Source organism: Anser cygnoides, chromosome 2 (genome assembly GCF_040182565.1).
Source record: "Anser cygnoides isolate HZ-2024a breed goose chromosome 2, Taihu_goose_T2T_genome, whole genome shotgun sequence".
NCBI lineage: Eukaryota > Metazoa > Chordata > Aves > Anseriformes > Anatidae > Anser > Anser cygnoides.
In genome coordinates this window covers 38,436,175-38,460,971 of record NC_089874.1, presented here as the reverse complement: position 1 = coordinate 38,460,971, position 24,797 = coordinate 38,436,175, and the positions used below count along the sequence as shown (strand labels likewise).

General features: G+C 34.8%; 1 protein-coding gene across 4 annotated transcripts in view; it reads left to right on the top strand.

The window, feature by feature from the left end:
- The window catches only part of TBC1D5 (TBC1 domain family member 5), a 321,851-nt gene that overhangs the window by 49,882 nt on the left and 247,172 nt on the right, over positions 1–24,797 (top strand). For 2 of the 4 annotated variants that reach the window (XM_066991876.1, XM_066991874.1), the window contains one exon: positions 23,782–23,842. The exons of 1 other annotated variant lie outside the window; for it this stretch is intronic. The gene's annotated coding sequence lies outside the window, so the exon portion shown is untranslated. Of the gene's footprint in view, positions 1–16,488; positions 16,652–23,781; positions 23,843–24,797 lie in introns of all 4 variants that reach the window. One more of the 4 variants, XM_066991875.1, reaches the window with a different exon arrangement.

The window sequence follows — 24,797 nt, the reverse complement described above, 5'->3', positions numbered from 1 at the left end:
GCACAGATTGGGTTGCAATAATCATAATGTTGACATTTTGCTTCTCTCTTCAGATTTCCACCAGACTTTCCTGTCTACACTAGAACAGCGTAGGCTGCTATCTGGATGCTGCCTGTGGTTATCTGTCTCCACTTCAGTCTTGGCTGAATATTATCATTGTAGATACTTTCAGGTCTAGCAGCTTAGTGTTTCATAATAGAAATCAGGCTGATTAATGTAACTTACATCTGGAGAAACCTAGATGTGGTCTATAATATTTTGAGTACCAAAGCTTTTTGAACATGTGATTTTTTTTTAATGCTACATGCATACAATGGGAGAAGTGATATAAATAATTGTATTTTGATAGTCTTATGAATTCGCATGATCAGAATAGCCTGCATCAGAGTTTTCATCCTGGTTATGCTAGTGCAAGTTTGAATACTTAGAAAGTTCCATTTTAAAGATGTGTGAACAACTTGTTTGGTTTCTGGGCTAATAGCTGTATTTTGAAGAGAAAGAGTTTCACATCACCCAACTTTTGAGTCTGACATTGGTGACTCTGCTAATTGTAATAGAGCTGTGGAACTGTTTCATTCCAGATGGAACTTTAATCTGGCTTCTGATTGAGCTGAGTGTCCTTGTAGAGTCTCTTAGCATCTGCTTTGGAAATGTATATAACATTATTCAAAATTTGTACCAAATTAAACCACCCTAAGGCTATAATTCAATTTTTCTTTATTGAGGAATGTATTGTCAACAACTTTATGCCACAGAGTAAAATCTGCACTACATCTATTGTTTTGCTTTGGTTTTTGGCTATTAGCTGGTCATGTAGATTGCTGTGATTGAATTTCCAAGTTCTTCAAGTTTACATTATGAATTGAAACTTTACATCAAGGAATTAACAAATATGGTCAGTTTTTCTCTTTTCCTTCTGAAAATAGAAGAACTTAAATTGATGCTTCTAGCTTTAATGATTTAATATTTTTATTTATAAAATAATAGTTTCATAATTCTAGGTAATTTCTGTGAATGAAATTTAAGATACCTGTTTTTGTATTTGCAATGTAAAAAGAGAAAGAACGGGTGGAATATATTGAAATACACCAGGTACTGTTCATTTAGCTTCTGTCTCTTATTATAGTTTCTCTTGTATCTCTAACAGGTAATGATTGTGCTTTTTGTTATTTTTTTAAATTCTCCAAAGTCAGCTGTATTTAGTTAGTTAGTTAGTTTGTTTGTCTTACTATTATTTTAAAATCTTCCTCTTGAACTTAGTATAACTGCTATTTTGAATATGGGTTCTTTTATTGAAGTTGGTCAGTTTAGGTTAATGAATCAATGCAGTTTTTCTCTGAAAACATTGTTTGTGAAATCTGCTCTAACTTGAGTAGATGTGCTTGAAAAGACTAAGGTACTGTTGCTGGACAAATCAGTCTGAATCTTTGAGTGTATTAATTGTCTTCTAAACTGTTTCTCAGACTTGTAGTAGGACTTTATTACTGCCACCCCAAGTGTTAAAACTGAATCATTGAAGCTGTTAGCTAAGTGTTGAAAACATACGATGTCTGTTTTCTTTTCCTCATTACTTTTATTCTGTTACTTATTTGTGATCCTGATAAATCTATTGAAGAAACTTGACTAATGACCATTGATGTGGCTCAATATATTGCATGCCTTCTGCTGCTTAGAAACACAGTGAAGTAATGAGCGTAACATTATCAACTTATGTGAAGCTATTCCAGTGTACTTTGCAGCTCTTATTAGAGCTGGTGGGGAAAACATATTTGCTAACAGGTGATTTTACTAAAATGTTCAAAGACCTGGCTCTTTCCAGAAAGCATCTATGGAAAGGGTTTAAGAGAGGAAGAAAGACCCTACTCCTCTAGGATTACTGTGTTGTTTCGGTTTGTGTTATATGCAGATCTGTCTTGTGGTTTTGGACTGATTGAGGATGGAAAATGGTGCTCTGAATCAGGCGGAGTAGTAAGTTAAACCTGGAACTTTTATTTTTAACTGGTAAAGTAGCTAAGATATGAAGCTTGATGCAGCCATGTATCCTGATGGTAATATTTAGCAGCTACTCTTCTTGCTTCAACTATAGGCATAAAAAAAAAAAATTAAAACCAAAAGAGTTACTATGAATTGAAATTGTGGTTGTTTGGCTATCAGTACTTACCCCTACTTACCATCTACAAGGGTAATTATATTATGTCTATTCTCTTTTTTTCCTCTTCTGTTGCTGCACAGAAGAGCAGAAAACACATACCAAATTTACACGGTGATCAGAATTAGAAGAAAGAGTTAAAGACATAGTTAAATTTTCCAAATAGAGCTGCTGCCTAATTTCCACATGGGAGTGAACAGAAAAAATAAAATAAAAAATGGTTCCAGTCTTGCTACATTTTTGTTTGTTTTTTTTTTTTGTTTGTTTTTTATTGTGGAGAGCAAGGTGAAAATCTACAGTAGAAGCTATGTGTAGCCAGAGCGTTTTGTATCTTCACAATGTTAAGGCAAAAGCAAGGGAAAATTGCTAGAATTTTACTGAAAGAAAAAGGTGAGCTTTAACAGATTTTTTTTGACACATCTGCCTTCCCTTGCCTGTAGAAAAGCTACAGATTCCAGTGAAAGTTAGTGTGAATGTTTGTATCTTATTTGAGAAAAGGTACTTTCAAGGGATTCATAAAATAATAGGAATAGAATGCGAGAAGGCAATGTCCTTGGAGGTGACATTTAAGAAACATCCACTGTGCTCACTTCCATCACTTAATATATTTCCATTTACAAGATGTGTCATTCTTCTGAAAAGTTGAGACAGTTAACTGAAGGTTTTTTTTTGGAGGCCAGAACTGTCTGTGGAACGGACTTAAATATTTAACTTGAACGAGTTAGGCAAGAGGATGTTTACAGCAGGGAAAAAAGTGGACTTAACTATTTTGCATTAAAGATTTGAAAACTTCTACTTCCCTGACATAATACCTCTGAGGTCCATTCAGGTTTGCCTAGCTCTGTCTTTCGGTCTGGTTTTTTTTTTTTGTTGTTTGTTTGTTTGTTTTTAACTGTTACAACAAGCCAGTTTTCTGACTTGGTCTTATAATAAGGAACACTCTCACTGGACTGTGGAGAGGGGAGGAAAATAATAAAAATGCATGGGATTAAAACTCCTCCTTGAGAACACTTCTTTAAATATTGTGCCAATGTTAAGAAAATACACTATACAGTATTTTGGTTTGATGCAGGAAAAGTTGTTAAATATGTACTTACTTGTATTATTGTTGTGCTTTGGAATCCTGGTGATCCATACCTTCAAAAAGTCCAAGAGCTGGCTACAAGCACTGTTAATAGTGGAGCAAAATGGATTTAAAATCTCGGTATTTCATTCCAAGGAACAGTCTTTCAATGAAATCATCTAAATATTTTAGATGTAGCACAGGAAGAAAATATTGAATATTACATAATGTTTATATTGCCCTGCATCTCAACCTGTCAAAACTGTCCCCTAGTCAAATGCTTGTTGCATGGAGCAGGCTGTGAAGTAACTTACAGTATGTTTTATCATTCAAGCAATTTGTGCAGGTTAAAGACTAAATCCAAAAATGATTGCTGTACAGCTTTTAGGCTACTAAAATGTAATTGTGTTTATAAAAACAAAACAAACAAACAAAAAACATTCTCTGAGTAATTGCTTGCCTCAGTGTCTGTCTGGTCTCTCTGCTCTCCATCTTGTACATGTTCAGTCCAGTAAATAGGTAGAGCACTCAATCTTAAGTCCATTTACAGATCCCCTTTTCCTATTGCAGTTGTGCTACAGTACAGTAAGAAAGTAGGAATTCTGAAGTGTAAGTGCCGTTCTCAGCACTTTCAGCAGAATGTGACTTCTTCAGCTTTTTAAAGAATGGAGTCAAAACTTTCAATTGAGTGTGGAATCTGGGTCCTAGCTCAATGGCTTCATCCCCACACCTGACTAGATCTCCCCATCCTCATTTATTAAATTGTTATGCAAGTCTTTATGCCTTCATTTGGATTTTTATTAAAGAAAAAGCAGCAACCCAGAAGTTATCTTACATGCCAGATGCTTCTGATAGTTGATTTGAAAACAACAACCTTGATACGAGAACAGAATTGCAACCAGACAAAATGTTAGCCGTTGAACCCATGTAAGGGGAAATCCCCACTTTCCTTACATAGCTTTTTTTGAACATTTTACCTACCTTCCTTCATGGTTTTTTTTTTAGCGAAGGGAAAAGAGAGAGAATTGCACAGAAGTTGATTCCCAGTAGAAGTTTATCTTCTGGGGGAATGCGATGATGGGCAAAATGGGTCATCTGTGTTTGGGCCAGTCTCCTGTTAGATCAGCTTAGACCATCATTAAACTGCATCATGCATTTCTGAGTACGTTGAAATTGCAATATTTCTATGGTTTCTTTCCTTACACTTCAAGTAGCCTCATTTATATGTTGACAAGAGGTAATAGTTATGAAGTCAGAGTACAAGAGAGAGGCTATTGCCAGACCATTTTCTCTGTTATCTTAACGCTATCAGTTTTTTACCAAAGTCTGTAAATATGTGACCAAATAACTCATTTCTTGAAACCAGTTTAAAAGTAAATACCATCATACAGACTCACTCTTCACCAGCACTATGCTGGAAGGACCCAAAAACTAACAAGGCATCAAGCAAACAGGTATCTAAGAATACAATGATACTTGAGTTTTCACGTTTAAGATAAAATCTTCGTTAAAAAAAATATTTTTCATAACCTCTGGAGAATTGGCATTTCCAAGTAACTTTTTATGTCAAAAGAAAATTTAAAAAGTAACACAAAAAATGCCTCTTTGGTTTACTTTCCTGAATTCTGCCATCCGACTCCTACAAAAGCCATCATTGCATTGCGACTCTGTTATTCATTCAGTGACTCTCAAACTTTTGTTGCTTTTGTATGTCCAGAAAACTGTTATAATCTGGTAAATGCTGTTTTGCAGGTCTGTTTATTGAAGGAATAAATATAAATTAGCTCTAGCTTTTATTCACAAATAAAATATTCGAACCTTTTTAAAGCACCCAATTAGAATTTTCGGTCTTCATAGAACAAGAATTTTCTGGGGGTTCCCTTGATTTGGTCTCATCTGATGACATAAAATCAAAAAAGAAAGCATGGAACAAAATGAACCATATGAAACTTGAGTTGTGTAAACATGACCTACCTTAAGAAATTCACTCTTTACCCCTCCTTTCTCTTATATGAGTGTTTTTTTTGTTGTTGTTTTTTTTTTTTTTGTAGTTCATGCATACATTGTATGACCCCCAGGAAATGGATGGTTTAGATGCAATAGCATTCAACTCCAGAGCTGAAGCTATTTCAACTCCTGTGTAATACCAGCATGAATATACCAATAGGAGTTTCAAATCGATGCATAGCACTTTTAGACTGTTGTTTGACAATCTAAGTTACTTTTGCATAGCTAAAGTGATTTGTAAAAATGTGAGAAAGTAATAGGCTGTTCCTAGTCAGTTTTCACCCACTGATTATTAACAAGTTTAATTTATCCTCACTAAAAAAGAAATTAAATTGCATGAATATATATCTGTGATAAATGAAGGTGTTTGCTTAGTGAAGTTGTTAATATCAAGAAGAAGGGGAGAAATACAATGAAGATATTTAACTCAGATACTTGAATTTCAGTTTGACCTGTTTGTTAAAGGCAGATATGTTTGTCATCCTGATGAAGATGCATGTCTTCATACCTTGCTGTTGACAGACTCTCACCTACTTTTCCCATTTATTATGATAATAGTCTACCAGATGTCATATGTCACAGACTAGTGAAGTTGTCTCTGCCTATTACTACTTTTTTTTATAATGTGCATTCTTGTTTTTCTTTCCTTAATTTAGGAATTGTTATATGCTCTTTGACATCCCCTATTTTTTGAGGAAAAGAATAGAAGTAGATTATTGAAAATATTTAAAAGTAATTTTAGAGACAGAAGACTATGTTCTTCCCAATGTAAGTGCCATTATGTTAAAGAATGTCCTCATACGGATGGTTAATTTGAATCTCTCAAAAATGGTCAAATAACTTAAAACTATAATAAATGTTGATTTAAAATACCTAGATGTGTAGCTTTTTTGAAAATGGCTAGTTTCAGTGGATAAATACATAGAGAAATGCTAGTAACTGGGGCTGAAAACATGAACTACAATGTTATATGTAACTTACAGTGGTAAGAGTAACAGAAGTCATAACTCCATACCTGAAAAATTAAATGGCAAATATTTTTTTAAAATAGTCCCATCTTTTAGATTATAACAGTCTCATATATGTACACGTGTGCAAGTTCAAAACAGATTTTGGCAGAGATGCAGTAGAAAGATCAGCAAACTGTCTTTTCACAGTTTTTGAGCTTTAGTGGGACTGGTCTTCAGCACTTGTCATTCAGAGGTGTGGTATTGTTTTTCTTTGTGTGCTAAAGCCGTATTGAACGTACACAGCACTTTTGATAATAGGAACATCAAATTGCAGAAGTATTTAAAAAGGAAGTAGAGCTACTTGGAACCACAGTCAGATTTCTTTCAGATTTTTTTTTTTGGTAGTTGGGAAGCTAACACTTGTCAGTTGCATCAGAAAATTTTATTTCCATACAAAGCTTTTCGCTTACGAGGTTCATATCTTGGGAAGACTGTTTTTTTGTACAAACATGAACAGTGTTCATTTTTTGCGCTATGTATCAGCAAGGAATGTCATTCTGACTTTTATTTCTTCTGTTTTGTTCTTTCTTAGATTTATAGATTTGTGTACTTACATATTAGAATCTACGGAAAAATTCCATTTAAGACATTCTTTTTCTTTAAAAATCAATATTAAGTTTAAAGGCTTTTCTTTGTCCAGAGCAATGGCAGAACATGCAATAATCAGCAATTTAATGTTTCTTGCTTTCTTTTTCCACATTACTGTGGAATTGTTGATACATTAAATTAACTATTTCATGGAAATGCTCTTGATCTTCTACAGTAATACTTTAGGTGAAAGACTGAGTAGTTCTCTATACATTCCTGAAGGGATCATTGCAGTCCTTAAGGCTGCATTGTATAATATAATATAGATGAACATAACAAGTCAACATAGGAAACTATTATGCTGGAAGAAGAGGAAATCAATATAAAGCCTGGTATTTTTCTTTTACATTTGCAATCTCTGTGCAACTATAATTGACCAAGACTCAGAGTATTTCAATTTAGTCCTGAAAAATTCATATGTGAACAAAACCAAAGTCACTGTCTGAAATCAGTATTGTGCTCCTGAAGTTTCTTTCAAATTTAATTTCAGTTTCTCTCTTTTAAAAAGATAATTTCATTTGTATGTCTCTCAAAGACTTGAGTTTTTCAAGTGACTGTATTTTCCATTAAAAATAAAAGCAAAAGAATAAATTAAATTAAAAAGATTAATTATCTGTAGAAGTTTGAAACAACACTGGAACTTTGCATATTAAATAAATGCCCCTCCTGTTGAAACGATCATCCATTGTTACTTCCATCTTCATGTAATGAATTGTAAAGAGGAAGGAAATTTATCTGAAATAGCTGACTTCTTAGAGGTTTTTTTCCTCCTCCTTCCTCAAATTAATTGTTGTAAGTAGAAAATAACAATCCTGTTACATTGAGTGAGGGCCAGGTTTGGAAATGATGCACAGAAAAAAACTTTTATTCTGTCTGAAGTTTAGAACATTTTTTAAGTAAGCAAAGTGTATGATACTTTTCTACCTTTCTATACAGCAGAGAACTATAGTATTTAAACTAGTTATACTAATGAGGAATCAAATGTAAGAATATTTTTAGGCTGATGGAGCAAATAGGGAATGGTTGATGCACCGCCTATATTTAAGAGTTCAGCACTTATACGATACTTGGGGATTTAAGAACTTCAATCTTCACATTTTCAAAATGGAAGCAGTTGCTGGTTTACTTAAAGGTTAAATAACCCTCAGTTTTCACTCTCTGCAGTTCATAATACCAAGTAGGCATATCTACTTAAATTACTCCTAAAAACATAAGTTTGAAATACAAGAAATGGCTGTCAAAGTTCTTTTGTTGTTTTAGACTTGCAGTCTTTGCTCTCCTAGAGCTTTTTATTTTCTTGTAGTGATAATATGAAGATACAACACTAAATTCTGCTGGCATTCCAAATATGATCGAATTTATGAAAGTGTTACAAGTCTTGATCAATTCTTTATCCAGATGTGTTTTAAATACCAGTTATATTTACGGCTGGTGTTAATTTTCAACATCAGTACAGGATTGAATCTTAAAAAGTCTTGCTGAAATATGCTCAGCACTTAGTTTGCTAATATTTGAATTACCACACTATACTTTTTGAAATAGAAACATTAATTTCACATAACATGACAATTTATATATTTATTTAGTCCCATTTTTTTCCCAAAGTGTCTTAATCATATCTCATACTTTATCAGAACTGCAGAAACTGCAGAACTTTGTCTGCAGATTAATACTTTGGGTTAGTGTTTGTAGTTTACCATTTGTTTCTTAGTAGCAATATTACTTCAGCTCTAAATCCAAAGAAGAAAACAGGTATGCAGATTTTTTTCTTTATCTTGCATTCTGTCTGCCTTCCACCCATTCATTTTCATTTGATTGGGTCAGGCAAACCAAAGAGAGAACTGTGATTTTGTATGCAAGGTGTTATTAACCTGTAGATGAGGTTAATTTGATTATGAATTAATATCTTAAAATACACTTGAATTTTAACTTATTAAATAAAATACGTAATTCATAAAATATAATACCATTACCACTCACTGAGAAAAAATATTTAACATAGTACAGAAACAGCAGATACACATTAGGCTCCTTTAAAATAATGCCCAGTCTCTGAATACTTTTTACTGAGAATAGATATAATCTCATGTGTTGTGTAATCTTACTAAATTTAGCTGAAGTTATTGCTTTGCTTTATCAATGCCAGCTCAACTACAGGGAGGTGTGCTCAGCCGCAATAGTGGTTGCCTCTTGAGCAGAACTCTAGTGTTACCAGTTCCTGACAGCTGCAAGCCAGCCTCTGGGCATCTTGCTAAATTTTCAAATGTAATTATACAGTAGACTTCCTTTAACAAATTCTGTGTTCCCAGCTATAATTATAACAGCTTTTCTTGCCTCTAGCCTGTTCTTTATCTTACAACCCACCTCCATATCTCCCACTGCTGGCTAGGGTTATCCAGTAGAGCTGATGAATCTAGAAAAGCAGCGCTTATTCTCTTTATCCTCACAAGGATGGTTTCATCAGTACAGAAGATCCTTTTCTTGTAATTGACTGTGCTGAAATGACATTTTTCATAAAGCAGAAATTTTCTACTTTATTTTCTACTTCTCAGAACTGTTGAATAGCATGCTACTCTCATTTTGCAAATACTTCTCAGAAGTTTTTACAGTACATAAGGTAAGGAATTGTTGACACGTCTCCATAAAATGGCTGAAGGAAGACAGCATAGGGAAAGGAAGCCTTCTAAAACCACGTTGTGTTTGTGTTGTGAAATTCAGGATACTGTTTTTTTAATTATACTGTCTGTGCATTAGGTTTTCATATACAAAGCTGTTTATGCTCCTTTTAGGGACTCAATAAGTAACATGAAAATAGCAATGATCCATGATACGTTTTTTCTTACCTGAGGTTCTAGGTAATTTTAGCCAAAGAATAATAAAATAGGAAAAGTTATCTACGGTTTTGCTCAATTTAGTATTGGCTCAAGTTGAGTAAATTTAAAAACAACTATGCAGAATTGCTCCTCTCCACCAGTCCAGTGGAAAAGGAAGTTGATGTGATAGTTTTGAGTCTGGGAGTCTAAAGATCGGATGTATGTGAGAGAAGACCTAAGCTGTTGAAGACAGACAGAGGCAGCCTTCCTTTTTTTTTTCAGTCTTTGACAATGGTTGGCTGTGGCAGGTAGAATGTTATTGGAGAAATATATTATTGCCTAGAAGATCAGATTGTCAGCTAGTTCAATCTTCTTTTCTGCAGCAGGATTGAGTAAATTTGTCTAACCTAGTCTTGAAAAGCTTCTTTGAGTGAAGTACCATCAGAGCTCCTAGAAGTCATAGTCCCATTGACTTTTCATAATTTACCTACATCTTTCTAACAGTCCTGATGCCCGAACTGAATACAACGTAGTAAGAGGTGGAAAGGAGTAGTAATTACCTCTTCACGTGCACATCTGCACATTCACTTCCCCCCCCCCCCCCATGCCTGTCAACATATTTCAGAGTGAGATGTCTCTTTGAAAGATACCACTAAATTTAGTCTATTGGTTTGTGATCATCTCTATCCATTGACTCCCAGCGTAGTGTTTTATTGCCAGTCTGTGTTGTGTTCTTGTCTGTTATATTCATGTCCTTTCAAAATGTAGCGCTTTGGATTTGTCTTTATTGAATCATCTTGTTGATATCTGCCATTATTCAAAAGCATTCAGAAACTTAGATCCTGTCCTCTGAGGTGCTGCTGGTTTTCCCAGCATTGCATTAGCTGCACATTTCACTGTGACGTTGCCTTCCAGTCAATAGGATTGTTATGAAAACATCAGATAGAAACAGATCTCTGTGTGATCCATGTGAAATATTAACACAGTGTGACAGAGCTGTTTAATTTCTTCTTTTAAAGAACATTTTGCTCCCTGATTTGAACCATTTTTGTGTCCAGCTGATGGCAATTATGTCTAGACTGTATTTTTATTATATTGGTATTGACAATGTGGGGCACGTTTGAAATCTCTCTTATCTCAAGCTTGCATCACATCTGCTGTCACCTCTCAGGCATTACGACTGCTAAGACCTTTCCAGTGAAGTCATTCAGATAAACTTGAAGAGATCTGTACTTTTTTATTTATTGTGTTACATCTTCTAGATCATTGTAGACTGAAATTTAGTTGGTAAATAATTGGTTCTAAAATCTTTGCGGGTTTCACTGGTACACCAGAATTTGGCAGGTAGGAGCACAGGAGAAGGTGCCTTGCCCTCACCATCCCCCCCCCCCCCCCCCCCCTTACATTTTTTCCCTACTTGTTTTGATTTTCTTTTCTCTATTCTGACATCTTGGAAATAATGAGTCAAGAGATCCTACTCTTACCTCCCTCTTTCTTTACAATTTTCAGCTTGACTTTTTTCAAGATTTTTTTTTTTGTAATATTCTTTCCTTTTCTCCTTGTTTGTACCAACACTATGTTTATTTTATATCATTGTGGGTCTAAATGATACAGGACAGATATATATATATATTTTTCCAGCTGAGAGGGTGTGTTGTAGAAATGTTCTTCAATTTCAGAAAAGCACAATTAGGTTCATAACAATAAGATTTCAAAGGTTGTCAATAGAAAATGAAGTGTTCTTTTATAACATCTTATGTGGCAGGTGGAATGGGATTAAACAAGTCAATTCCAGAGGGAAATGAGATCGAAGATTTTCCTTTTTGCTCATGTGAAATGTAAATACAGGTGATTACATATGAAACATTTCAGCATACTGAATCTTAGGACATTAACATGGCTTGGGGAAAAGATTGAAGTAGGACAATGGGTAGTCTGTCCTCAGTGCTTATATCCAAATACTTTATGGAAAAGCTTTTACCCTGAATGAGTGTGACTTTGGTGTTTGGTATGATGGCCCATGGGTGGCCTTTCCTTGATGTTCGATAAATTTTTGTGTAACCACTTAAAATCCATCATTCATCAGTTGTTCACCTGCCTGTTTTCCTTGTGTATTGCAAGATGGAGAATTTTACCCTAAAAATGAAGCTATAGCATTACGAGCAGTGAAAGCAGGCTGTTTTTGTTTTTTTTTGACAAGGTCTGTCTATGAGCTGAGTTCTCTTGCTCACCTACAGATAGCAGGGACAGAAGCCACAATGTTTATACCAATTGATGCTCTCTCTTTGAAATTTGATGTTTTCTATTTTACCTTTCAGTTTGCTTTATAGGTCATTTAATTTTTGTTACTTTTCTTTAGTATGAGCTAAGAGAGAATATTGCTGAATATGCTAAAATAGGTGTATTTTTTACAGCTGTCATTTAAGTAGACAAAGAATCATGTTTAATGCTCCTGTGGTAATAAATAGTACTATAATTGATTGTTGATAGAAACCCTTAAAATACATTTTTATGGTTGAAATGTACTTTGGGTAAACAGTGTTCAGTTTGCCTATTAAAATAATTCACTATATACTGTGGTTTCTTTGAGTATTAAGAAAGTAGGACTTTTCCAGCAACAGTAATTGGTTGACACTGCTTGACCTTAATGCAAAGCTACAGTATTTAATGAACAAACGGAAGGAATAAAGTTTTGATAAATAAGGCAATTTTCATGAAACCTTTAGAAATACGCTTGAAGTCTTTTAGTGTTAGATTGACGGTTTCTCCTTTTGTGAAAAGAATAAGTGAATAATTTAAGGCTATATTTCATGTTTTCAGATCTTCATTCTGTCATATAAATAATAGACTGTGAAATGCAGCAGCTCCTGCATTCACAGATTTAATAGACCTATACAAGTGAGTATCTTACTCACTTCTGCTGTCTTAAAATGCCCTTTTGTGCATATGTATACCTGAGAAGAAATGCAGAAGTGGGACATTCCTGGACTCTCTTCAGTAACCAAATTCCATACGTCATACATTCTATTTTTAAACAATTTTTTCTTCGTAAAGTACTTTTAGTGCAGCTTAATGCTGTTATTTTTTTATTTTATTTTTTTAGGTTTTAACTATTGAACTGTACTATTATTGACTGATTTCAATAAAGTAAAGCATGGCTATTCAAAACTAACATTGTGTGAAGTTTATTAAATGGAAAGACTTTGTGGAATAAATAGTTTTAGATCCAGCATAGAACTTTGAAACACCATCAAATCTCAATGGAAAAAGAACCAAATGTATTTACTAAAATAGTGAAATATTAAGGTAATTTATACCATTTGCTACATTTATTCTCAGTTATGTAATTTCTTTTGGAGGGAAAGTGTTGGGGAGGAAGAGCAGAGCAAAACAGAATGGATATAGTATCTTCTTTGTTTCCACTCTGTGTTCCTCCCCATGCCTTGCTAAGTGGCTTTAGTTTGATACGTGTTGAAAGGATGGTGAAATGAGACTTAGGAGAACAAGTGGTAAAGTATGTTGTTGTTTGTTTTTTTTTTTCATGTTCTCTGTCTTCCAAGCAGGAATGTAATTTTAGGATCAGCAGACCATGTGAAACATAAAGACTCCTTTCAAAAATATGCACAACTATGACTATTTTGTTTGCTATTAAATGTAGCTTTCCTAAACACTTCAATTTAGAAGCCTAAGTCAAAATTTTCTTCATTTTCTTCCTGATAGCTACTTGTTTCGACACTGGAATAACTCTGGTTGTTTGGAACCTTCTTCTAGGATTTTGAATTGTTAATAAACTCTTGCCTGCCTCCATCCTATATCTATGCATGCATCTACACAACTGAGGAAAGCTCATCATTTCATATTTAAAAGACTATTTCTGTAAATAATATTTAAGAACTGTCAGATAGTCCTCCTTTGTCATTCTGTTGCTCTATGTAGTTTCTTCCAAGTGAGCTTTTCTGCTTCTCACACTGCCCTGCCAGCGAGGAGGCTGGGGGTGCCCAAGAAGCTGGGAAAGGACACGGCCAGGACAGCTGACCCAGTCTGACCAAAGGGATGTCCCACACCATTTTGATTAAGGGAAAGGAGGGAGGTGGTGAATGTTCAGAGTGATGGCGTTTGTCTTCCCAAGAAACCATTACGTGTGATGAGCCCCACTTTCCTGGAAGTGCCTGAACATCTATCCGTCTGCTGATGGGAATTGGCGAATGAATTTCTTGTTTCACTTTGCTTGCACACACAGCTTTTGCTTTACCTTGTAAGCTGGCCTTATCTCAACCCATGAGTTCTTGCACTTCCACCTTTTCGAGTCTCCCCTGTCCCACCTGGGGAGAGTGAGCGAGTGGCTGTGTGGTGCTATGCTGCCTGTTGGGGGTAAACCTCAACACTAGTTGGTGTAGTCAAGTTACTTTTTCTCTTAGTTTTCAAGAAAAATAATCTGTATTTTATGTCATGTTATGCAAATCTTACCATAATCCTGTATTCTCTTTTGTAAATTATTTCAGTAATTTATTCATATCTTCATTTCCACTTAGGTGTTTTTTTTTTTCATATTCTCTGTAAATCTGTCTCTTGGTTTAAGCTAGTCCAAATATTTAAATGGAAACATGCTTTTCTCATTCTCCAAACTCTAATTCTACTCATTGAAACTCAACATCAGCACGGAGATGGAGACTGTTCTGCAGTGTAACTTCTTTTAAACTAGTATTACAGCAGTGTGAAAACCATTGAGCTGCACTCGGTTGAAGTACGTTGGCACCACCTCTGTTTTCAAAACTTATGTAGAGTAATATTTTGTATTTCTTTTGCTACGTAAACATTATTTAAGCTGTCAGCTGGGGATGTTTTAGTGGTTTCAGTAAGAATTTACGAGATTAATATATTCAATATATTGATCTTCCTAAGCATACCGGTCACTGATTGGATCCAGTTGCGACTGATTTGCTGTGATATCTGAGGCAATATTTAGGTTATTATTCATTATTACTTCGGTACCAGACTGTGGTCTCACTGTAGCAAGGAAGTATGCATATGCACAGTTCTTTATTTGTAGGCTTCAGCTTCTTTTAAGGTGTAAAGGCAGGAAGGTGGTATAAAAAGCAAAAAAGAAAGGACTGGGGAAGTAGAACAGCAGGGATACTTTGCTAATGGCCATATGCCGATAGTTGCTTTTAAGTTCCGAGTTCTCTACTGCTCTGTATTTAGTCAGTGCTGCTTTTTTTGCTTAATTTGTTAACACCTATAGAAATTAAAATGAGCAGTAGTTATGACAAATGGACTATGTAATCTGAAAATTGTATTTTGTCACATGTTTTAGTTACAAAACCTAGTTGAATTCAATTGTCCAAACATTCACTTAACATATTAATAAGTAATACAGGAATACTCTAAGCCCTCTTGAATTAGATATATTACATCTTGTTAGAAAATTTAATGCCAGGCTTAATAACTCAAAGTATACTCTAGAATAAAAAATATATCTATATGCTCGTATATTACACTAGGATGATAATCTAAGTAAGAAACTAACATTATTTAGTGGGAACTGCATAATATACTCGTGTAGACAAGTGAATTTAATTTAAATTTTTAAAAAGAAGTCCCCAGCTTGATTCCTTCAAAGCGAGCAAAGTTTTCATGGTTTATTTCTAAACACAGTTTAATCTGTGTTGACAACAGATTACTAAGCTATTTGGGTACTTCTATGACATAGGTGCCTCCTAGGACTTTTTATTTTTAAAAGGTGCCTGGATAGTTGTGTTCTCAGATGTTCGAACATTGTAGAAATAGGGTAAGGTAACAACTTCTCAAAAAGGAAAGATACTGTTTCCAATTCAATACTGTTAACTTTCCATATTTTAATAGGAAATTTATTTTAAAATATCAGAGTATCCCATTGTTATATGCATAGACTTAAGTATCTCAGATAAAGACCCTGATCAGTTGATCGCAGAACCACAGAATTGTAGGGGTTGGAAGGGACCTCGAAAGATCATTGGGTCTAACCTCCTTGCCAAAGCAGGTTCCTTAGAGCAGGCTGCCCAGGTAGGCGTCCAGACGGGCCTTGAATATCTCCAGAGGAGACTCCACAACCTCCCTGGGCAGCCTCTTCCAGTGCTCCGAATGGAATTTAACGGAATTTCATGTGTTAAATTTTTTAGAAACAAAGCTTTGAACATTCTTAGTGTCTTTAAAACCATCTGTAGTGTGCTATTAAACACTGTATGATATTTTTTTCTCTATTAATAATGAATTAACTACTTTCTTGAAAGTACCCTTAACTATCAAGTTACTGAAATTTGTAAAGTACATGTTTTTAATTTCAGTCAGAAAAGGAAGAATTGAAAATAATGCTAAGAAATAGCCAAGAATTGAAAGTTGATATAAAATAAAACTTCAGGTTGAATACTGAAGTTGTCTTCATAATGATAGAATCACAGACTGGGCTGGGTTGGAAGGGACTCTAATTCCAACCCCTCTGCCATGGGCAGAGACACCTCCCACTAGACCAGGTTGCCCAAAGCCCCATCCAGTAGGGTTGGTAGACCCTGGAATTGTTTTCCAGATAGTAAAACTTCAGCAATTGTCTTTTGAGTCTACATAGTACTCTCTCTACCGTTATTATCTTATTAAAAATAAATTGAACCACTTGGCATTATTTTACATGTTATTTCTATCTATTCTGCTACATGATTGTGTGAAATACTTATTCGACTTTGGGGAAAAAAAATTAGTTTCAGTCACCAGACTTTTTTTGTTACATGGATATTTCCGTAAGAAATGCAATGCCTTAATTTAAGTCAAACTAAGAATTTAATATTTGGGGCATTTTTTCATCAAGCATCTTTATTCTCCATCCAGAAGTCAAGTTCAGAAGAGTGGTGCCAGGGCTGCTACTCCAGCTCCCTTGTTTGTGCTAATTGCTGGCCTTTATCTTTATCCCAATACTACTGACTGCTGAAGGTGGGGAGAATATCATTTTAAGGACAACTGTCTTGTTTGGGTTTGAACATCTGCCAAATATGTGAGTTAATTTTTTTATCTTTAAAAAAAAACTACTAATTTTGCCTCATTTTCATTAATGTCAGTTACATTTTTAGCACTTACAAAGATGGTGTTTGTGATGTTTCCTGTAGTTGTTCTAAAATTATTTTAAATACCCTTTCTGTAAACTGACTTTTATTTTACAAGCATAGGTGCTTTTTCCCCCAATTTACCATACTAAATTTTAGAAGACAATTGAAAATACTCTGTAGTATGTGGTTTTGAAGGCAATGGGTAACTGTATTGAAGTCTGCTTTCCATGGAACTGGTGAAACATAGCTTAAGTGGGAGCCTTTCTTCACCTTCTCCCATAATATATTCTCAGTCCTGACCTGGAGGAGCAATTCACTATCTAATTCAAACTTTTTACATTAGCAACATGGTCTCATTTAGTGGTGATACAGTGTTTGCTGTTAAAGACTTGCCAATTTTGCCTTAAATATCTAGATTATATTACCTCAATTTGCCATATTTCCCGTTTAGTTTGGAACTGCCTTGCAAATGTTAGAGTGTTACTACTGAATTGTGTAAAGGAATTAGAAAGTTGAAATGCTGGCAATGTAGATTTAGTGTACTGGTATTGATCTACAGAAAAACTTGAGTTCAACAGATTAAAGGTCAGGAAACTCAATAGGAACATTTTTTTGCTTTTACCAACTTCCGTCAGTGACTTTAATTAGTTGTTTTCCTTCATGCTGATCTGGATAATTTAAAACCCTATCTGAAGTGGTTTTGTAAGAGATGTATGTGCTTGTGGTTTTGTATGTACAGTTTCTGTACCTTTCAAGTGTAGTTAGTTTTTTTCTGGTGTTGCAGTACAGTACAGAACACTGTGCAGTACATTAAAGAAATAGAGCCTATGCATCAGAACTATTTTCATGCCTCACTCAATTCTTAATGTAAATTAGTAGGAACATTGGTTATCCATTTGAGAAATTGAGTTGGTATAAAAATAAAAATGCACTTATGGTGTGTGGTGCTTTGTGTATCATCTTGGGAGTGTTTTTCTGTTTATCTGTCACTTGCATTAGAAAAAGCAGTCACTGGCTGCAGGTGACATTAAAAATTAAAGGTTAACCTCAATTTCTTTACTGACCAGACGTGGGGCAGAAAGTTCTTCTGGATGTGTGCCTGAATTTTGGAACTGTCAAAAAGAATTGAGAAGTAAAGACTGGTGATTTTGGTAGTTTACTGTTTCTGTATGCAAGTCTGGATATATGGTTTCAACATTTTCAAGTGTTTATATTGCTTATTATAGGTTATATCAAGAACAGTTTTCATTCCATCCAACTTTATAAAATTCAAAAATGACATGATAATGCTGTAGTAAATAATTATAATGAACTCATTGTACTGATGTGCATAATTTTGGGAATGGCTTCTTTCTTTCTTTAGAGAAACTAACAAAAATAGCCTTTTTCCTATTACTAGAGAACATGTGTCTTTCAAAAACTAGTTAAAATTTTTATTGAAAATTGCTATAGCAACATTTGACTATTCTGGTTAGCTCAATGTACATTTAATATGGAGCAAGATTTGTATGCTCATGAACAAGCCTGGGAAATCTTTCTTTTAGGCAGTAAGTCTTTCAGCAAAGTTGGCGTCTACCCCATGGTGAGTTCGGAGTGAGCCAAATTCAGTGCTGAAATGCTTCCCTCCTCTCTCACTCAATGTGTTAGAGGCAATGTTCAGACCAGTGAAGAAGACTTAGCTTCAGGCAGCAGTGGTTTCCATGTAACCTGCCAGATATCTTTCATTTGCAAAGTAGCTATTATGCTTGTTCGGTAGTAGACCAGGCTACAGGGAAGTCTTGATAGTGGAGACGCAAACTCAAAGCGGTAGCTGCTGCTCTACCTTCCATTTTATCTCTTGATTTTACTTACCCATGCATGTAATCAATAGATCTGCAGCTTCTTGTTGGCTGCTGAGTGCAGATGAGCAGGGAAGAAAGAAAAATGAAATTGCCTGCTTTGTCTTCATGATTAAAATAGACTGCCAAAATGCACCTGTTTACTTTCCCCATCCCTTTTGCTGAAGGGTGAATCGCTTCTGTCCTTGGCCATTTTTCTTCCTACAGATCTTCTCAGGAAAGTAAGAAAATAGAAATATCATTAAGGAAAGCAATGAATATTACTTCAGAAAAGAACATTGTAGTTGAGGTTTTTGAGGATCCCTAATATTTCAGATATTAATATAGCTGCTTTAAAATTATATATTCGTGTGCTTCAGGGTAAGCTTGGCAGTTGTTTCAAGACTGGTAATGCTATAGATTTTTCAGATCTTGAATTAAATCTTGGTAAGATTTCTTTGGTGGGAAAGTGATAATACACGCTTCATATGTTTTGTTTATTATTCCTATGTTGTTAAACCTATATTTAAGACCAGTAATTTCTCTGAAGATAGAATACTTAAAAATCCCAGTTATTTATTTTCCTATATTTCCCTCTGCTTGAAATTATCCCAGCCTTCTTCAGGATCAGTGTTTGACTTAATACTTCCCAATTTCTTGTTTCAAATTTTTTCACTTGACAGCATAGTGAACCTGGTCAAGCATGTTTTACTATTGAAATAATTAATAAGGAAATAGGAAATAATAATACTTCAGAAAGTGGTTATAAATTGAAAGTCAGTGCCTTCTAGGAAGAAATCTTTAAGTGATGTTACATATTTTCTAACATGCTCTAGAATAGGTTGCATCTTACATATATTTTTTCTATAACTTGTCAGTTACTTCCTTTAAGTTCAATAAACAACTTGTACACCAGCCTTAAAAGCACTATCTGGCGACTTGCAATCATGTTACAGATGGCATCTCTTCTTAAATACTACAGTAATCTGTGGTTTGTGGAGCAACTAAATTACCCATTTGTTACACTGTTAGGCAGCTCATAGAGGTCATCACACATCTGTACAAACAGACCATTTTAAGCCTTAAAAAAAAAAAAAAAGGACATTTTCTGCAGGTGTTTTTGTTGCTCTTCCTACAGCATGGGTGGTCCATGCACCTATTGTTGTGATTAATTTATGGCTGTATTGCAGATAGTGGATATATAGAGAGATATCTGTATGCTAAGGACTGTATTTTCTCATATGTATCAGACAGAACTTGCAGGATATGCAGCTTTAAAGAGTGAAAAACAGGTTCAGGATTGTTATAGCAATTCCTCACAAGAGCGCATGTGAGGAACATGTACATGTTACTAACACATCACTGATAGTAGCTCCTATAGCTTTATTTCTGGAGCTGTTAGATAGTCCCAGCAAGGGGTAAGACTGCTTTGTGTTTCCAGCCCATACTTGCTCTTCAGACATCCTTCTCTCTTGGTATTACGCCAGGATTTGTCAGCTTTATGTAGCTGGTCCTCACTTGATGAAATCAGGAAGGCTTCACATTGTTCTTAGGTCAGCAATCTTTGCTGCATCTCCCTTGCCCCTGCCTCTTAGCAGGCTTGCTCCCTTTGCCTCATTTTGGGCACTGTGGCTCTGAAGCCTAAGCTGTCCTTGGACAGAGCCAAGGGTTCAAAGTTGTGGTAATTCAAATAAAGTTTTAAGGAAAAAAGAAAATTGGCTGCCACATCTCTTGAGGGGGAAAGGACTTGTTCATGGCTGTTCTTGTCACTCTCTTTCCCCTTTCCTCCTCCCCATTAAATACTGTGCTACTAAGTTTGCTACTAGGACAAATTCTTAATTCTTAATATGACTTCATATTAAACACTTTCTTTGAAAACAGTGGCTCTACTGACTTAAACTTTTAAAAGGAGAATTAGAAGTTTTCCATCTGCTTTTGAAGCCTTTCTCAATGTTATTTCTTTCTCAGTTTATTTCTCTTCCTTTGTATGGAAGTTGTAGACCTACTGCATGAATCACTCTAATTCAAATTTTGCCTTTTGACATTAATCTACATTATTTTTAAAATCCAAGAAATATACTCTGTAGTGGGATCCAAGCCGGAGCAAAGAAAACGTTGTCATTATCACAATAACCTTATTTGGTGGAGGGAAGAGAGTATGGAGGGGAGAAAGGGAAGAAAATGCTTACCTTTTTAGATGAGTGTATTCTTCCCATGAAACGTAACAAGAAAAAGTAGATCAAGACACTCTTGCTTGGAGATGCTCATACCATCTGACAGTAAAATGATTTTAATGAATATAAAATCCAGAAGCAATAGTATTTTTTCCCTCAGTAAATGGTAGGGAAACCTTAATTACGCATTGCTTTTGAAAGCACAGATTGTACTTAGTTTGCTGTTGGTCCTTTAGACTGAGTCTTGGGAAGCAAATACAATGGTACTTTTCTGAATTGTCATGCTGTAACTGACTTTTCTCAGTGTGAAAATGTTTTTTTCATTACTTTCATCAATGAAGTGTAACTGTTGAATGAATTACAGATTTTTGGGGGACATGAAAACTATAGGTATGAAAGTTGCATGGATTTGCACTTTGGGGGGAAACAATCATGCTTTTTTTTTTTTACTTCAATGTTTAGCTTTTAGCAAAGATGTGTAATAGTCTAGCAAAAATATAAAAACATTCCCATACGAACCCTTTTTCTTATTCCAAAAAACAATGTGAAACAGTTCATCTTCTATCATGTCTTATATCAAAAAGAAGATTCTAATATTCAACAAGTTTCTTAGTTCATGACATTATTTTATTTTTACTTTGCAGAGATACGCTATGTACACCTAGTTTCTTTGAAAAGAAAGTTTGACTGTGTAATTTTGTAACTTTCCTCATACTACTCGTGATGTACTGCCTTCTCGAATGTATTATTAGTGAGCACACTTAAAATGCAAGAGCCTAAAACATCAAAGAATCTTTGTGTGGGGTTCTTGGAAGAATCATGGTAAAAGATGCATACAAGAATTTGGCAGTACTGAAGTGTTTTACAGCATCTTATTTCTTGTGACTATTTTAGTTTTTTGCAATTAATGTTGAGGCTAGCATAAGTTCTCTGTATTTCCCCTGCAGCATACGTGCAGAGAATGGTATTAAATGTTTTGACTGTTTCCAGTACAAACTCTGTAAGTTTGGAAAGGTCTCTCTAACTTCCCTGTTGGTTTTACTGTTAAAAACCCACAGAATGGCTGTCCCTTTTCACAGTGTTTGTAGGGTGCTGAGGACAAATGAATTCCTGTTTGGAAGCCATAATTCACATAACTGTAGCAGTGACACCTCTGCTGGCTTCTCTTTTATCAGGCATTCAGCGGAATCATAGGACATTTAATACTTTACATAGTAAATAAACTGGTGCAAGTTCAGCTGTGTAAAGGGAAGAGATACTAAATAGGACAGGAGGTTTGGTTTGACTCATCATCTGAGTCAACACATTCTCCATTTGCCAAACTACAAAATAAACTTGAAAGCCTTTTAGATTTGTTTTTAATACGTGGTGCAGAGGTAAGGTGACCAGAGAAGTCACTGTTCTTTTAACGTTAAAGAGTTTCTGTTTGAATGTATTCAGTGCTTGCATTTCAAGTTAAGTCTTCTAATGATTACACATTGAGTAACTTGGAGAATGACAGACATAAGCAGCAGATTTACATACACAAGACCGACTTAACTAGTCGTAGGTTCCCAATTTAGCTTCCTTAAGATGAGTAACATTTCTTCATTCGTGTAGTGGTCCTAAGGTTATCAGGGAATCACCTCTTCAGAAATGATACACATATCTGAGACTCTGGTAGTCTGAGAGCTGCTTCATTACATATATTTGCATTTACGTTCTAAAAATGTCACACTGAGCTCTTATCAAAACACAAAAAAAGTTACTAGTTTCAAATAAGAATATTTGGACCAATTTCACTTGACAGTTTTTCATTCTGAAAGTGTTTTTAGGGTCAGAGACATAAGTTATAAGACTGAAGGAAATATTTAGCTGACTATGATAGAAAAATTGAGGCAAAGTGCATATAAATATACAGTGTCTGTGTGTAAATTTGTATGTGCTAAGGTAGGTTTGAGAGTTGAATATTTTCTTTTAACTGAAAAGTTTATTTTGCACTCTGAGGATCTTTAAATGTCATTCCATCCATTTGGTGGAGCAATAGCTTAGCTAATGAAAATCGATATTTCAGAGTTTTTCATTCTTGTGTAACATCTGTAAACATGCTCCCAAACTCTAGATGCAGTCCTGTAATTAACATAGTGTTTCCATGGCATTTCATCAATGAATAGAAAAAATAAGATTTATACAGATGGGGAAAAAATTTGGGTTAAAATTTAAGCAACCTCTGCATGCTTTCTCCACTCCCGATGAACAGTGAGATATAGTCCAACTCCCTGCCTATACAAGGGCAAGATCGATTTAGAAATAAAGCATTTTTTCCTTTTACAGAAGATGTGCAGCTCTCTGATCACAGCGCTTAGTTTCTTTATTTTTCATTGGTGTTTTCTCTCCATGTAATATACATAGGAAGTTAATGATGAAAGAGTAGTAAAGTATTCATTGAAACTGAGAATTATAGTATTTGCAAATGTAAAATCATAATTTACATAAATGTTATAGTCAAGAACATTATGAATGTAAATATGCCTTCATCTATTCTCAGTCTTATAATGCCATTCGTTGTCCAGTGGGAGATGAAGAGTGATGTTGAGACTGCCGTTTAACCTATTATAGCAGCCTAAAAAAATTAAATAGCCTTGATGTAAATATGAGGTGGGAAAAGAGTATTCATCTCCATTAAGTGACATAAAAAACCATGGTAAGAATAACAGGCGGGTGGGTGTGCATTAAGCAGTGAAATCCCTAAATTCAAACTCTAATTATAAGCACAAGGACAATTGCCTCCCACGTACTTAAACTGTTATGGGTTTTTCAGACAGAAAATATGCTTCACAGTTCTTCAGGCACCAAATATGGATTTTCTTTTGCATTCTTTTTCACCTGATGCATAATTCCTTTTCTTCCGTTACAAAATGAGGTCCTAGTACTAAAAAGCTGTGTTTGTTTTCCTTAGTAAGATTCGGTCTTCAGGTATTTTTCTTGATCTCAGCTATGCTGACGAAGTCCTGCCCTTTCTATTGTGTCATAAGCAGGTCTTGCACCATTATATTCAGATTAACTGGGACAATTCATTTATGTTTGTTTTTTGTTCAATTGTTTCAGCTTCAGATTGCCGTTCGATAGACCTGTGGATGACCAGTGGCTGGCGTACCTGTTGTTTCACGTAGGTCACTGTTTCCTTGTTTCTAGATGATGTATTCTCATAAAGAAAGATAGTATGCTTGCACCTTTTTCTAAAATTATTATTACATTAGATCAAGCAACTTTTTCATATTGAGTAATTGGAGAAAAGCATGTGACCTGTGGAATTGCAAATGAGAACAAAGTTGGTTTGTAAAACTGTCTTTTAAAGCTAATTGTGTGTTGCAGCTTCTTAAATATTAAACTGCTTCCAGTACAGGAGAGATCATTTTGATTATATAGCTGTTCTATCTTTGCCATAATACAAGGTAAAGATTTAATTCTTTTTTTTTTTAAATCAAAATCATTACTTCAGTTTGAGCTTGATATTTATGATACAAAAGGATATGCATTATGTCCCTAGCTAACCTGATGTAATAATTAAGATATTGTGTTCCTAGACTAAATTTATCCAATTTTGTATTTCAGTAATCAAGCATAGAAAAGGATAATAGGACACAATTAAAGTTATTGACTATCACATCTTTTCCACATGTAGTAAGTTGTAGATCACAATTGAGCCATCTTTAATCTTATCATAAATAGACGAAATATATTGATCTTAAATATCTCTCTCCCACACATGAAGAGGTTTTCCTGATAGTAGCTCTTTTAAGTCCTTTTAGGCCCTTTTAATTTAAACTTTCTTTTAAATTGAAGATACTATGCCAGGATATGGTATTCCACTAATGCCATATGTGCAGATAATTTCCTTAATACTACCATATATTTCCCTGTAATGCACCCAGGGATTGTCTTTAACTTCCTAGCTACAGCAATATAGGAGCAGTTGGTTTATTTACTGTGACTTCTAAGTTCTTTAGGGATTCACTGCTTTCTAGGATGCAATCCTCCGTTTTATGTGACCTGTTCTTAAATAAACAAAAATAATGAAATTTATACTCTGAGATGTACTTAATATATGCACCTTATTGAAA